Source organism: Rhinoraja longicauda, chromosome 25 (genome assembly GCF_053455715.1).
Source record: "Rhinoraja longicauda isolate Sanriku21f chromosome 25, sRhiLon1.1, whole genome shotgun sequence".
Taxonomy (NCBI): domain Eukaryota; kingdom Metazoa; phylum Chordata; class Chondrichthyes; order Rajiformes; family Arhynchobatidae; genus Rhinoraja; species Rhinoraja longicauda.
In genome coordinates, this window is record NC_135977.1 from 8,990,080 (window position 1) to 9,007,603 (window position 17,524).

Sequence of the window (17,524 nt, forward strand, 5' to 3'; positions counted from 1 at the left end):
TATCAATCTGCTGTGATCTTGACATCCTTGCCTTTCATTCATAATCAGAACATTTAAAAATAGATCTCAAAACCCCACAAACAAAAACAAAACGTTTTCATTCCTAGAAAGTAAATAAAGTTAAAGAAAGCAAACTTGTATATTTTAAATGCATGTTGATTGTACCTCTTATGTTAACATCTCCATGTTGAGTCCAAGAACAAACCGGGAGATCGGAAGTGCTACCTACACTTGTCTCGGACATCCGTGGCTCAGATGTTGGAGTTCACCTGCTTCACGAGGACAACGTTGTCCACAGGTTTCTGTGCAACTGCTGGCCAGGGGTGAGTATATCTCAGGCAGACCAGTGCCTGCATTTCAACTGCTCTTAACCCCAAAGTCTTTCGGCTCAAAAGAGTGGAAAAGCAGGGTTTTTTCTAATGTATTCACTGGAATTTAGAAGGATGAGAGGGGATCTTATAGAGACGTATAAAATTATAAAAGGACTGGACAAGCTAGATGCAGGAAAAATGTTCCCAATTGTTGGGGGAGTCCAGAACCAGGGGCCACAGTCTAAGAATAAAGGGGAGGCCATTCAAAACTGAGATGAGAAAGAACTTTTTCACCCAGAGAGTTGTGAATTTGTGGAATTCTCTGCCACAGAAGGCAGTGGAGGCCAATTCACTGGATGAATTTAAAAGATAGTTAGATAGAGCTCTAGGGGCTAGCGGAGTCACGGGATATGGGGAGAAGGCAGGCATGGGTTACTGATGTGGATGATCAGACAGGATCACAATGAATGGCGGTGCTGGCTCGAAGGGCCAAATGGCCTCCTCCTGCACCTATTTTCTATGTTTCTTTGTATATCACAGGTGACATATTCTGCACATTCCAATGAGGCCACACAAGGAGAGGACTGAGTAAGAAGCTGTCTGCTGTATTATTTTGTCTTGTCTTGTTGGTTCTGCACCGACCGCTGCTGTTGGGCTATAAACGTGCAGTCCCTCACGCATGCAGTTGCAGATTTAAAATCTAGTGTTTGCAAGCGTTTGCAGTGTGGGGTTGGTTGGATCATTATATCGTCCCAGCAGTTCCCAGAATAGAGATGTTAATGCAGCACAGGCCAAAGCTATCATTTATATTCTGTGTGGTTCTACTCCACTTTTCTATAATAACATTGTTGCTCTGTGTCTAACCACTGACGTGACTCGCTATTTCTTTTTAAAGGAAATCATCTCTCACATCGAGAAGTTGTTGTTCTTTGGAAACAAAATCTTGTTGGATCATCCATTTTCCACATTTTAAAGTGACTTGAATGAACTACTGGGATATGGTGTTACTTTTATTAATTATTGAAATGAAACTACCAGCTGCTAATCCTTTGTTTCAGAAAAGAATTCCCCATAAAGTGCAGTGAATGGGAGCTGTAATATGCTAACGTCTATGTGCAATATTTGTAGCAATAGACAATAGGTGCAGGAGTAGGCCATTTGGCCCTTCGAGCTTGTGATCATGGCTGATCATCCACAATCAGTACCCCATTCCTACCTTCTCCCCATATCCCTTGACTCCGCTATCTTTAAGATTTCTATCTAACTCTTTCTTGAAAGCATCCAGAGAATTGGCCTCCATTGCCTTCTGAGGTAGAGAATTCTACAGATTCACAACTCTCTGGGTGAAAAAGCTTTTCCTCATCTCCGTTTTAAATGGCATACCCCTTATTCTTAAACTGGGGCCCCTGGTTCTGGACTCCCCCAACACCAGGAACATATTTCCTGCCTCTAGTGTGTCCAATCCCTTAATAATCTTATATGTTTCAATAAGATCCCTTCTCATCCTTCTAAATTCCAGTGTGTACAAGCCCAGTCGCTCCATTCTTTCAACATATGAACATTTCAACAAATGTTCTGCAATTTCTTCTTTTATAATTGACTCCAGCATCTTCTCCACCACCGATGTCAGGCTATGGTCTGTAATTCCCTGTTTTCTCTCTCGCTCCTCTCTTAAAAAGTGGAATAACATTCGCTACTCTCTTAATAAACAAGTTTATTCTACCCTGGCAGAATAAACAAACCAATGTGAGCCCCTCAGATAACATCCATGGCATTGAGACTCTAATTGCACTCAGTTGGGATCTTACATTGGTTCACATACCCCACAACAGATTCCCAAAAGGACACATTTTCCTGAACTTTGCAAACAAAAAAATTACCAAGATTACCAAAAGTTGACCATCTGCTCAAAGCCTTGAGGAGGTGGGGGAGGGAAATAAATGTGACATCACCACCAATTTCTGGCAATCCCTCTGCTTTGGCACCCAATGCAGAAAGGAGTATTTGGGATGTCACAGAGAACCTTGAGTCCATGCATCAAGAGTTGAGTTTAGAGATACAGCACGGAAACAGGCCCTTCGGCCCATTGAGTCCACACGACCACCCATTCACACTAATCCTATATTATCCCACGTGCATCCACTTCCTACATACTCGGGGTACTTTCCAGGGGCCAATTAACCTACAAACCCACATGTGTACATGGGGGCGCGTGGGCCACTGGACTTTGAATAATGGCGCCAAACCATGGTGGCGTAATATATGCAAACGGAATTTCACTGTGCAGTTGCACATGTGACGAATCAAGCACTGTTGACTATTGGAGGGGGAACCGGAGCACCCGGAGGAAACGCACGCAGTCACATGGAGAACGTGCAAACAACACCCAGGCAGCAGCCGAGACTACAAGCTCTGTGACCTACGGAAGAAACTGGCAAATGATCCATCTGGCCGCTGACCTGGTAACTTCTGCCCTGCCGGTGGGACCTTCACTGGCCTTGACGATCACGTCAGACCTTCAATGAAGAGACGTCAAATTGATGGTTGGAGTGCACCAAAGTAATGACCAAGAATGCATCGTGGGCAGGGGTGAACGTTAAAGGCCAGGTGATTGTAAAAATGTACAATGGACACAAATACTATGATGGTAAGAAGTTTCATGGGGAAAGGTACATACAACTGAAGGTTAAAATATATATTTTTTACTGTTGGTGGGCAGGTGGGGGAGCAGATGATAATCGAGAGCTGTTAAGTACAGGATGGACTCGCTGTGTGCCTGAACAAGCCTTTGTGCCTGAAACCAAACTCCTTCAACCAAATGATTGAGGGCTGGCAAAGCTGCTGCTCGTAGCAATTGCCTCATTGATATCTCGCTCACTATACGGATCCTGAGGGAAGAGTCGTATGTTACTGGACAAATGGGTTTCAATCTGGTGACTACAAGTTATTTCAATTGTAAATGTTATAACTCATTAAAAATTCTGCTTGCATCCTGTGGCTGTAGTGAATATATTAGTCATGTGTTTTTATAAACTCCTCACTGTCACAACACAAATCTGCACAATAGAAGAGGAAGTTGTATCTTTCTATGATTGTAGTTTTCATCCAAAGCTAAAAGCCAAAATATTGAACATTAAAACAATGAACAGCACACAAACAGACTCTCTGGCCCACAATGTTCTGTGCGGAACTTGATGTTAAGTTAAACTAATCTTTTGTCTGCCTGCACGTGATCATGCGGCACGGTGGCGCAGCGGTAGAGTTGCTGCCTTACAGCGAATGCAGCGCCGGAGACTCGGGTTCGATCCTGACAACGGGCGCCGTCTGTACGGAGTTTGTACGTTCTCTCCGTGACCTGCGTGGGTTTTCTCCGAGATCTTCGGTTTCCTCCCACACTCCAAAGACGTACAGGTATGTAGGTTAATTGGCTGGGCAAATGTAAAAATTGTCCCTAGGGTGTGTAGGATAGTGTTAATGTGCAGGGATCGCTGGGCGGCGCGGACTCGGTGGGCCGAAGGGCCTGTTTCCGCGCTGTATCTCTAAATCTAAAAAGAAATCTAAATCTATAACCCTTCATTCTATGCATAACCATGTGCCTGTAAAAGTCCCTTAAGTGCCGCCATCATGCCTGCTTCCACCACCACCCCTGGCAGCATCCAGTCACCCATCATTCTGTTAAAGAAACTGGTCCCACACATCTTGTGTGAACCTTCCCCCCTTGGACCTGAAAGCTGTGCCCTCCAGTCCTTTAGCATTTCCACCATGAGAACAATACTCAAACTCTCTTTCTACATTTCTCATAATTTTGTATACTTGTCAGGTTGCCCTTCAAACTCTGATGCTCCAGGAAAACAACCCTCAGTTTGTACAGCCTCTCCTCGTAGCTAATATCCTTAATCCAGATGGCTTCTTCGTAAACCTCTTCTGCACTCTCTCCAAAGTCACCACATCCTTCCAATAATAACGCTTTCAAGACTGCACACAATGCTCCAAATGCAGCCTAACTAAAGTTTTGAAGCTTCATCATGACTTCCTGGCACTTATATTCAATGCCCTGACCGATGAAGGCAAGCATACCATACACCTCTTTTACCACTGCATCTGGAGTTGTCACTTTCAGGAAACCATGGACTTCAAGATCCCTCTGTGCATTCATTCTGTTAAAGATCTTGCCATTGTCTTTCTCCTTACACTTGACATCCCAAAGTGCAATAGCTCGCACTTACTGCATTAAAATCCATCTGCCTTTTTCCTGCCCATTCCTGTAACTGATCTACCGGGCGATCAGCCAAAACATTACTGACTGGCAAAGTGAATAACATTGATTATCTTGTTACAATGGCACCTGTCGAGGGGTGGGATGTATTAGGCAGCAAGTGAACAGTCAGTTCTTGAAGTTGATGGGTAGGATGCAGGAGAAATGGGCAGGAGTAAAGACCTGAGCGACTTTGCCAAGGGCCAAATTGTTACGCCCAGACGACTGGGTCAGAACATCTCTGAAACGACAAGGCTTGTGGGGTGCTCCCGGTCAGCTGTGGTGAGTACCTACCGACAGTGGTCCAAGTTAGTACCAGTGGTCCAAGGAGGGATAAACCACAAACCGGCAACAGGGTGTTGGGCGCCCAAGGCTCATCAATGCGCGAGGGCAACGAAGGCTATCCCGTCTGGTCCAAACCGACAGAAGGTCTACTGTGGCACAAGTCACAGAAAAATTTAATGGTGGTCACGGGAGGAATGTGTCACAACACACAGTGCATCGCATCCTGCTGTGTATGGGGCTACACACGGAGGACCAACAGTACATTAGGGAGGTGGTCATAATGTTTTGGCTCATCAGGTCATAATGTTTTGGCTGATCTGTGTATATCCTGCTGTAAGTTTTGACAGCCTTCCTCAGTTCTCAAATCTGGCAATTGTGGTTTTGTCTGCAATCTTGCTAACCAACCCATGTCCGTTTGGCTAACTTTAGAGAAACAGCGTGGAAACAGGCCCTTACGAACACCAAGTTCACTGGTGATCAACCTGTTATTTTAATTTTTTATGTATTTATTTATTTGTGTCTGTGTATGTTATACATACATTCCCGCACACACAAATAAATAAAGACAAATAACTAAATACATGAAAAAATTTGTATATGCTGTATATGAACATTAACATATAAAGTTATTTATATACATCACAAATAAGTCCCAGCACTTATAGCTGTAGAACGCCACTGGTCACAGACCTCCAGCCAGAATAACACCCTTTAATAGCCTCTGATTCTATGGCTAAGCCAGTTCTGAATCCAAGCTATCAGGTCACCATGAATCCCAAGCATCTTAATCTTGCATTAATCCCAAGCATTCTTCAGTCTGAAGAAGGGTCTCGACCCGAAACGTCACCCATTCCTTCTCTCCTGAGATGCTGCCTGACCTGCTGAGTTACTCCATCATTTTGTGAATAAATACCTTCGATTTGTACCAGCATCTGCAGTTATTTTCTTATACTATCTTAATCTTCTCAATCAGCCAACCATGAAGGATTGTATAAAAAAAACGTACGAAATTGTAAGACATGTGGACACAGCTCCAACCCTCATCAATCACCTTCTTCACCTTAAAGTTGTACTGAACTACGCCCTTAAGATGAAACAACCCTGACATTAATGATCTTCTCTCTTTTCTAAATCACCCATCCTGATTTTAAGATGTCGGCATCTGTTCCAAACTTACTGGGAGCATTAGCCTTCAGCATCTAACTTGTCAAGTGGTAAAGAGTTTGCTTTCTTCCCAGAAATTAAGTCAATAAGCCTAATATATACTTAATTAGCCCCGGCCTTTTGTAATCAGCCGAACCTCCTAGTCATACAGCATGGAAACAGGTTCTTTGGCCCAACTTGCCCATAACGACAGATGTCCCATCTATTCCAGTACCATCTGCCTGCGTTTGGCCCATATCCCTCCTAACTAACCCTTTCCAATACAAATAAATACAGCTTCAATATAATTTGGAGATATTTAATTGTGCTGTGTGGGAAATTAAATGCCTGATGTAAAGTAGTAGTAATTTCAGCACCAGATCAGATCAAGTCACTCATTACTGACGGGCAAACTGCACATCACGTTGTTTAATTATACAAGTTAAATTATGTGCATAATTCAGGGGAGTGGAGGAGAGAAAATTAATTCTAATTCACTAGAGAAAAATGAAAATAATCTAAAGTTGAATGCATGCTAGGTTTCAAAATCCATGTTCATGTCTCATTTACACATGCTAATCAATGTATTTTTTATGCTTCTCTGGTTTAAAATATTCAAAACAAACTAAGCCGTAAAAGGTGCTCTTTGACCACACCAGGATTTCCCATAATGTCAGATGAATTTGCAAACATTGGATCACGAATTGAAAGACACTCTATGCATTCATTGATTGCAGCTCGTTCGTGTGTGGAGAGCAACCCCATCTGAAATGGATCAACGTGGGATCCCACACAACTGGAGTGCTGATCAGAGGTATCTTTTTCTCAGATGTTTCTCACATTGACATTGTTTAATAAATAATATAAATGTGTTCACATTGTTCATTTGGAAACGCAAGAAACAGCAGATGCTGGAATCATCAGTGAGAAGAAAGGTCCAGACCCGATATAATCTGCCCATTCCCTCCACAGATGCTGCCTGACCTGCTGAGTTCTTCCAGCACTTCGTGTTTTTCGCAGTATTAATTTGTAAGCCTCTAATTTGCAACTCAACACTGCAAGTTTCACGCAGTGTATTTCAACCTGTATTAATGTCCAACGGTTCTTTTTTACTTTGTTCAGGCTCATGATCACTGCATTTGACATGTACATTAGGCGGCACGGTGGCGCAGCGGTAGAGTTGCTGCCTTACAGCGAATGCAGCTCCGGAGCCCGGGTTCAATCCTGACTACGGCCGCCATCTGTACGGAGTTTGTACGTTCTCCCCGTGACCTGCGTGGGTTTTCTCCGAGATCTTCGGTTTCCTCCCACACTCCAAAGACGTACAGGTATGTAGGTTAATTGGCTTGGTAAATGTAAAAAATTGTCCCTGGTGGGTATAGGATAGTGTTAATGTACGGGCATTGGTGATCGGTGTGGACCCGATGGGCCGAAAGGGCCTGTTTCCGCGCTGTATCTCTCAACTACAGGGACTCAAAATGGTTAGATTATTTGATATTCGGTGTTAGATGAGCAGAAATTCTGCCCCTTGATGGTGAGATTACCATGGTCACTGTGACAAATTCTGTCGATTATCGCCAACCATCTCTGTCCCTAGCACCTGAGAATGCTCAGACTGTTGTCAATATCAGTGTCATATTTAACCTGGAGATGACCTCCAGTCTGAGCAACTATGCCGTTGCTAAGACTGTCAATTTTACATTTTGGCTCATTCTCAAATTATTTGCTGTTGAATTCCCCATCCATGTGGTTCTCAGACTAATCCAAAGTTCTGGGTAATACCAACACATGCCAAGCCCCATTCACTTGTTATACCTGTCCTGCTGATCTACTTTGGTTCCCAGTGAAGAATACTTCACGTTTACATTTTTAATCTACAATTTCAAATCCAGCCACAGCCTTGCTCTTTCCTATTTATGTGTTCTTCTTCTCCCCAGCCAATAACTCACCTAGATATCTGCTGCTACAATTCTGGACTCTGAAGCAATCTTAAATTGTTCAATTAATGGCATTGGTTCCCCAACTTTAACCCTATGTTGATTTCTCTCTTTTCAAATAACCCTTGCATCCCCCCCCTCCCCCTCTCCCCCACCCTAGTCGTTCCACTGTTCGCATCCTTGTATCCCTTCATTATCACCTCTTCCCCAGCCAACAATGAGCCATTGTGGGCTCCACCCTTCCTTGGTCATCTGTGGCTAGCCCTGCTTTGTTCTCTTACCTCCAGTTCGTTCTTTTCTTTCCCCCTGAAGAAGGGTCCCAACCCAAAACATCACCCGTCCTTTTTCTCCAGAGATGCTGGCTGAACCGCTGAGTTACTCCAGCACTTTGTATCTATCTTTGGCTCAATCGGTTTACATGTTGATTAAACATAGAAAATAGGTATTTATTTCACAAAATGCTGGAGTAACTCAGCAGGTCAGGCAACATCTCGGGAGAGAAGGAATGGGTGACGTTTCGGGTCAGTCTGAAGAAGGGTCTCGACCCGAAACATCACCCATTCCTTCTCTCCTGAGATGCTGCCTGACCTGCTGAGTTACTCCAGCATTTTGTGAAATAAATACCTTCGATTTGTACCAGCATCTGCAGTTATTTTCTTAAACATAGAAAATAGGTGCAGGAGGAGGCCATTTGGCTCTTTGAACCAGCACCACAAGGTTTAATTATTATTTTTTGCCTTGCTGATGCCCTTTTTGTGTCTTTAATAAATGTTTATTTATACCAATCGGCACATGTACAGTATTTCTCCATTTAATGGCACAAAGTTGTGAGGTTAGGGTTTGTATATTTAAGTCATATTTGCGAGACCGATCTCACAGCTGGTTCCGATCACACCAACATTGCTGAAACACAAATCGTCTCTATTTCCACATAATGTGTGAGCATATTGTGTGGAAGAGACCATCGACCCTTGTCCAGCAAAGTGAACACAGACTCAAATGTGAACATCATTGTTCTGATGAATGGAGCACTTCAGAGCCACCATTAAATCATACATTTGAAAACAATTGTAACGGAAAATGGCTCATTTTGAATTCTCCTCACAGTCAAGGTTTTGTCTAAATATCTAACAGCACCAAGACAAAGGAAAGCTGAATGTACTGACATTTAATTTCAACTTGAGCACCTCCTAATTACCTCACCAGGAAGTTATGTTAAATGGGTTATCAGTGGGTTTGTGTCATGGAGTTGACCTGATACCTTGCCAAGTGCCTTTGGTGATATTTCTCGTCCACATTTGCATGATTATCAGTCTTGAATCTGAAGTGATATTTTGATATACCATTACAAAAATTCATACACGATTTTCTTATTATCAATAAACCTGAAACACCCTTTCAATATCCCAATGGTGTCAAAGGAAACCGATTTGATTGGTAGGGGGCAATGGAGAGAGGGAGGGAGGGAGAAAGAGGAGGGGGGAGGGAGAAAGCAGAGGGGGAGAGGGAGGGGATTAGAGGGAGAGCCTCATTTTCCATCTGAGCACTTTCCAACCTTTGGGACATAACGTTGACGTTACGAGAATCTCTCTGTTCCTCTTTCATTCCCTCCCTTGCTTGCTTTCTCAACCACAAAGGTCTTGATTGGATTGTACCATTCAGTTTTAGTTCTTTCTTTTCCCTCTGGTATGTCTCTACATGCTAGTTTTTAATGTAATCCCTACCAAGACCACTTTGGTCCCCAGCACTCCTGCAGTTCTCTCCAACCCTCCCCTTCTCCACGACTTCAAGCCTGCCTCCTTTCTCACTTCTCGTGTTCTGATGAAGGGTCCTTGTTCCCAGGTGTGACGGCTTCTCTCTCCACGGGCTTCACCTCACCTGCTGAGTATTTTTGGATTGGATTTCTTGTACCTATAGTTGTTTGCTGCTCTCCCTTGCTTCTCCCTTGCTTCTCGCTTCTCAAACCAGAGCGCAGATTACAGCCAGGGTAAAAATAACAGATTTGCGACTCAGAAGTCCGAATCTTATCTTCCCCAAATTACCCGTGATGGAACAGACAAGTTGTTAAAACGTTAAAGTTCTTGGACGAGTAGATGTCACTGACGATGCAGTTAAGAGTCAGCTTTCTGCACCTATACCTCAAATCTATTAACATTTTGCATATATCAAAAGTCACAAAGTGCAGAAGTAACTCAGTGGTCTGACAGCATCTCTGGAGGACATGGATAGATGACATTTAGAGTCTGGATCCTTTGCATTTCAGGCGGACTACAATGGTTCAATGGTATTTTATTGCCACATGCACCCAGCACAGTGAAATTCTTTTTTTTGCTTACAGTTCAAGGACATCAGTTTAAGGTGAGGGGAGGAAAGATTTAATTGGAACCTGAGGGATAACTTTTTCACACAAAGGGTGGTGGGTGTATAGAACGAGCTGCTGGAAGAGGTAGTTGAGGCAGGTACTATCGCAACTTTTCAGAAACATTTAGACAGGTACATGGATAGGACGGGTTTAGAGGGATATGGGCCAAACGCAGGCAGGTGGGACTAGTGTAGATGGGACATGTTGGCCGGTGTGGGCAAGTTGGACCAAAGGGCCTGTTTCCATCACTTATGAACTTATGAACAATCCTAGTATACATTAGGAACAATCATACTATAATAATAATAATAATAATCCATTTATTTTATATAGCGCCTTATCACATGCTCAAAGCGCTTTACAAAAACAATTAACATAGAAACAAACAGACAAACTATCCTGACGGAAAAGCGGCGAATACTCAACGCCAGCGTCCTCTCACGTCAGGGTCCGGCAGTAGACATTAAAGAGCACAAGACACACAGATAATTTTTTTTTTTTACATAAAACAGCCATCACAGTGATTGCTCTAGGCATACCCTCACTGTGATGGAAGGCAAAGTCTTATCTCCTCCTCATTCTTCTCCCGTGGTGCCACGAGGTGATCGAGGCTCCCAACTTTTTGAAGCCCCCACCGGGCGATGGAAAGTCCCAGGGCCGAGCCGAGCAGGCCGATGAAAGTCCTGAGCCCCCACCGGGCGATGGAAAGTGCTGCGGCCGAGCCACGCAGGGTGATGAAGGGCCTGCGGGCGGGTTGATCGTACCTCACGCTCCGGGGCGGTCGAAGCTGCTACGGCTGGAGCTTCCAAAAGCCAGTCACCAGCCAGGGACCTGCGAACTCCCGATGTTGCGGTCTGCAGGGCCCACGGCCGAAGCCTCCGAGATGGTAAGTCCAGGCCCTGCGACCGGAGTCTTTGAGGTCGATCCCAGCTGGAGGCCGCCGACTCCACGATGTTAGGCCGTAGCGCGAACGGAGATACGACACGGTAAAGGTCGCATCTCCGTTGAGGAGGAGATTTGAAAAAAGGTTTCCCCCAACCCCCCCACCACCCCCCTACATACACAGAATTAAAAATAAAACAAAACGTACATTTAACAACGACAATGACAAAAAAAAACACAAAAACTATGAATAAGAATGGAAGGCAGTAGACCACACTGAGTCAGTTCACAAGAGCAGCCACATTTCAGTTGTCATATTGCACCCTTCAAGTCTAAAGTTTCTAAAAAAATGTTAGTTTTGACTTGGTCATAAAGGCCCGTTGTCCTGGCAACGGCAGGTTAAGCATCATTTCCCCACAATTTATCCCTCCAGATTTATTACAGAAATATAATCACAAAAAGCAGTAATCCCCTGTGAACTGAATTCCTCTAATCCTGTTACAGTACAATTGTAATACTCCACTAAGGAGGACATGCAAGGGCAATTAATAATTCATCACCAGATAAATAATACAAAAGGCATCCACTGATAAAAAGTGAAAAGAACACCATCATTTGAAAACATGATATGCACTGAATGGATGGATAAAAGGCATTGAATTAGGAATCCTAATCATGGAGTTCGTCTGCAATAATTTGTCTGCAATAATTGGTCTGCAAACTAGTCTTTCGAAAAGAGAGGATTTACTACATCTTTGAATTTTTGCAGCACTGTAACTTTCAAATTATTCCAGTATATCCCTGGCATCCTGTCACAAGGCCTTGATAATTCATTCCCTGATCTTCTGAAGAAGGGCCCCCACCAGAAACGTTGCCTGTCCATTCCCTCCACAGGTTTGATCTGCACGTCTTTGGGATGTGGGAGGAAAGACCACGCAGTCACAGGGAGAACGTACAAACTCCATGCAGACAGAAACCGTAGTCAGGATTGAACCCATGTCTCTGGCGCTGCAAGGCAGCAACTCTACCGCTGTGCCACCACCACGTTGTTTAGCGATGCTTGCCTTTCTAAATGGTGTGTGTGAGATTATAAAGTCCAGGATTATCCCAGTGTTCCTGCTTCTTGGCTTTGGTGCTCCCTACCTGGCAGGTTAAACCTGGGGAAAATGGGGTACTGTGCCTAAAAAAGCTAGATGAATGACCTCAAGAATCTGAGCAGCTCCTTCAGTGACAGACTTCTTCACCGCAAGTGTGTGAAGGAGAGATATCGAATGTCCTTCCTTCCTGCTGCCATCAGACTGCACAACCAGCACTGCTCCCAGCAGACCAGTAAATAAAGATAATCATCTTTATTTTATTTATAATGAATGCTTATCTATTTTTGCTATCCACTTTGCTGCTGTAACCCTGCAAATTTCCCCGTTGTGGGACGAATAAAGGATTACTATTATTATTATTATTATTATTAAGAATCAAGAATGCTTAATTGTCATCTGAACAATGACATTCTTACTTGCAGCAGCATAACAGGCCTGTATACACAACACACAAATAATAAGTTAATTAAAAAAAATTAACAACCATAATACTAGCGCAAAAACCAAAGTCCTCAGTACAACCAAAGACCCGGGTCTGATCCTGACTACGGTTGCTGCCTGTACGGAGTTTGTACGTTCTCCCTGTGACCTGCCTGGGTTTTCACTGGGATCTCCAGTTTCCTCCCACCTCCAAAGATCAATTGTATTAATTAATTAATTAATTGTAGATTAATTGGCTTGGTGTAATTGTAAATTATCCCTAGTGTATGTAGGATAGTGTCAGTGTGCGGGTACCACTGGTCAGCATGGAGTCGGTGGACTGAAGGGCCTGTTTTCTAAGCTAAACTAAACACTCCATTGAAGTTTCCAGTTGCTGAGGTTGTGTAGTATTTATGAGTGATTATTGTTGCCTTGAGCATGAGGTGAGGTGGGCTCTGACGCGTGTGAACACGAGGAAGGCTGGAGGCCCAGATGGTATATCTGGGCGAGTACTAAAGTCTTGTGCTACTCAGCTTGCTCCAGTGCTCACCACAATATTCAACCTCTCCTTGGCAAAGTCCGTGGTCCCTGCATGCTTCAAAAGATCCATCATTGTACTGGTGCCAAAGAATGCCTCTCCAGCGTGTTTAAATGACTACCGACCGGTGGCCCTCACCTCGGTTGTCATGAAATGCTTGGAGAGGCTAGTCAAGAAGCACATCTGCGCCCTCCTTCCTCGCAACATGGACCCACTACAGTTCGCATACCGTCCGAACAGGTCCACGGATGATGCGGTCTCCCAGGTTCTACACACCGCTCTCTCTCATCTGGACAGCCAGGGGGGCTATGTGAGGATGCTGTTCATTGACTTTAGTTCAGCATTCAACACAATAGTCCCCAGCAGACTGGTTGAGAAGCTGCTGGAACTGGGGCTTAGCACCCCTCTGTGTGCCTGGGTCCTGGACTTTCTCACTGCCAGGCCCCAAGTGGTCAGGATGGGGGAACACACATCTAGCTCCCTCACCCTGAACATAGGATCCCCCCAGGGCTGCGTCCTTAGCCCCCTACTGTACTCCCTGTACACACATGACTGTAGGGCCAGGTTCAGCTCAAACTCCATCATCAAGTTTGCTGATGACACTGTGGTGGTGGGCCGGATCTCCAACAACGATGAGAAGGCCTACCGGGAGGAGGTGGCTGATCTGGCACTCTGGTGTCAGGACAATAGCCTCCTCTTGAATGTCACTAAAACAAAGGAGCTGATTGTGGACTTCAGAAGGGCTAAACATCCAAGGACGTACACGCCACTGGAGATAAATGGGTCTATTGTGGATAGGGTGAGCAGTTTCAAATACTTGGGAGTCCGCATCGCAGAGGATCTGACGTGGGCAACGCACATTGCCGCACTGGTGGGCAAGGCTAAGCAGCGCCTTTACCACCTTAGACAACTGAGGAAATTCAGAGTGTCGCTGAGGATCCTTCATTGCTTCTACTCTGGGGCTGTAGAGAGCATCCTGTCCGGCAACATTACAGTCTGGTTTGGGAACAGCTCTGCCCAGGACAGGATGGCCCTGCAGAGAGTAGTGCGTTCGGCAGAACGCACCATGGGAACTACACTCGTCCCCCTGCAGGACCTATACATCAGGAGGTGCAGATCCAGAGCAAGCAAGATCATGAGGGACCCCTGCCACCCCAGTAACGGACTGTTCCAGATGCTACGGTCAGGCAAACGCCTCCGCTGTCACGCTGTGAAAACGGAGAGGATGAGACGGAGCTTCTTCCCACAGGCCATCAGGACTGTCAACTTTGATAACCCCAGAGACTAAATTTTTGTCGACACTTTTTGTGCTATGTTTAGTAACTTATTAACTTTATTTATATGCTGTAACTGTAATTATTTTTGTGCACAACCCGCAGGCATTGCCACTTTCATTTCACTGCACATCGAGTATGTGTATGTGACAAATAAATTTGACTTGACTTGACTTGACTCTAATGGTTGGCTGTGAGCGTTTGTATTTTAAACCCTCGAGTCCTTAAAATCTATTAAAGTATGATACAGGATCAAAGTTACAAATACAAATCAAATTGGCAGACTGCACCAAGCTGTTCCCCATTATTATAACTCGTTCACGCGAGATAAGAATCCTATTATTTCTGGTAATCTCTGACTCACAGCGTAATAATTATATTTTCGATTAACCGGGCATACATTCACTCCAACCTTAAATCAAGGGATTTAAAGTGAATGAAATCATCCATTATCTTTAATATTAGGCAATTTCTATCTCAACGCCAGCTCACTTTCCATTACAGCATTGCTCCAGGATGGTTAGATAACTTATGCTGCTGTGCAGATATGCAGGTGCTCCAGTTTCCACCCACACACACCCCAAAGACGTGCGGGTTTGTCGGTTAACCAGCCTAGTGTGCAGGGAGTGGATGCGAAAGTGGGATAACATAGAACTAGTGTGAGCAGCTCATCGATGGTCAGCGTGGACTCTGTGGGCCAAAGGGCCTGTTTCCATGCTGTTTCCCTAAACTAAAATAAGTTAGATTACTGTGAGTACGAAATTAGTACGAAGGAACTGCAGATGGTGGTTTACAGCGAGGATAGACACAAAATGCTGGAGTAACTCAGCGGGTCAGGCAGCATCTCTGGAGAAAACACAATAGGTGATGTTTCAGGTGGAGAATCTTCTTTAGACTGAGAGTCAGGGGGGAGGGAAACTAGAGCTATTAAAAGGCACAGAACATATCAGAGCTGACACCGATGGCCAAGGAGCCCACAATGGTCCATTGTTGGCAGTGGAGAAGGTGGTAATGAAGGGATACGAACAGTCAAACTGCTTGCTGCACAGATTACTGCTGTGCTGGAGATTAAAAATCTCCTTTGTTTATTCCAGGCTTTATGAAAGATGTATTCAGCGGGGGGGGGGAAAAAAAGGATTTTCACTCGAGACCAAATCAACGTTCTTCTATCATCCAGTGGTATTACCACCAAAAACACACACATGCTGGTCTCCATTCTCAGGTCAGACTTCCTGGGAAATGCAGTAAAAGGTTGGTGGGGGTATGGAACGAGCTGCCAGAGGAGGTCGTTGAGGCAGGGATTATTGCAACGTTTAAGAAACAGTCTGGTACATGGATAGCACAGGTTGAGAGGGATACGGACCAAACGGAGGCAGGTGGGACTAGTGTAGATGGGACATGTTGGCCAGTGTGGGCAAGTTGGGCCGTTGTATCACTCCATGAAGCCAATGTGACTGGATATTGCATGCACAGTTGTTGCCTGATACTTAAGTCTGTCACCAGAAACCTGATAACTGGAGACTCGCCTGATGGTCAGTGTCTCCATCTGTTAACTGCACCAAGGGAGGAGGTCCACCTCCGAGCCTCTGCCTTTCGCTGGTGCTACAAAAGGAGGAATGACCACGGAGAACATGATAGTGTGTTAATGATGGATGAATAAATGAAAACATGACTGAGCATATAAAATAAGACTTGGATCTAGTTACAAGTTAAACAGTGAGAACAGATCATATCAATATCCTGTGTAGGAAGGAACTGCAGCTTAAACCAAAGATAGACACAAAAAGCTAGAGTAACTCAGCGGGTCAGACAGCATCTCTGGAGAAAAGGAATAGGTGACATTTTGGGATCGAGACCCTTCTGAAAGGGTCAGCTTTATTGTGTCTATCTTCATATCAATATCATGTTTGCTGCTTTATGTTCAATTATTACCATTGTGAAGCTGGATTTACTAAGCATTAGATTTGAGAGGCAAGGGAGAGCCGTTGGAGAGTGAGGAAGGCCATCAGAGAGCAAGGAGGGGCACCAAGAACGAAGGGGGATCCAGCGGTGGTGGCCGTCAAGAACAAAGGCGGATCCAGTGGGGGGGGGGGGACCGGGCGGGGGGGAGACCGGGCAGGAGGGAGGGGGAGGGACTGGGCGGGAGGGGGGGGGGGGGAGACCGGGCAGGAGAGAGGGGGAGGGACTGGGCGGGAGGGGGGGAGGGGGAGACCGGGCGGGGGGGGGGAGGGGGGGGGAGACCGGGCAGGAGGGGAAGCTATGGACACGTGCTGTGGCAGGCAGTAGATAGCACTCTTCAGTAAACTTGTATAACTTTGTCGGCGCCAACACGTGGGTGAGGTCTGCCACACTTTACTGGGTTGTTTGCAGAGCATTTCACTGTACCTGGGTACATGTGACAATAAACTATCATTGAATACTTACCCAGTATGTGCTCAGATCAGGCCACTGTGAGCTAGTCAGCCTGACTTCATCAATGGAGTAACAGTCCTGCTCAAGATGAGAGCCACCACAGGTATTATATGATATATTGTCAAGTGGGGAGGGTGACGTGATTATGGTGAAACCTACATATATGAGGATGCCATTACTCAGTGTGCCATTACTTTCTTACCATGATGAAATCATCAGATTATTTGGGGCATTGTGTCTGGTCTGACAGATCATTCCTGCTGGTGTTGATCTTGCCAATAACTAACCACGTTTTCTTTGCTTTAAGCACATCAGAAAGAGAACAGAGATCTCAGTCAGTACAAACAGAGAAAAATTGCTGTTATTAGGTGGTGTCTTTGTCAAGAGTCTTTATCAAGGGGCGGCACGTTGGCGCAGCGGTAGAGTTGCTGCCTTGCAGCGCCAGAGACCCGGGTTCGATCCTGACTACGGGTGATGTCTGTACGGAGCTTGTGATCTGTGTGGGTTTTCTCTGGGTGCTCCGGTTGCCTCCCACACTCCAAAGACCTACAGGTTTGTAGGTTAATTGGCCTCTTTAAAATTGTACGTTGGCCCTGGCATGTATGTAG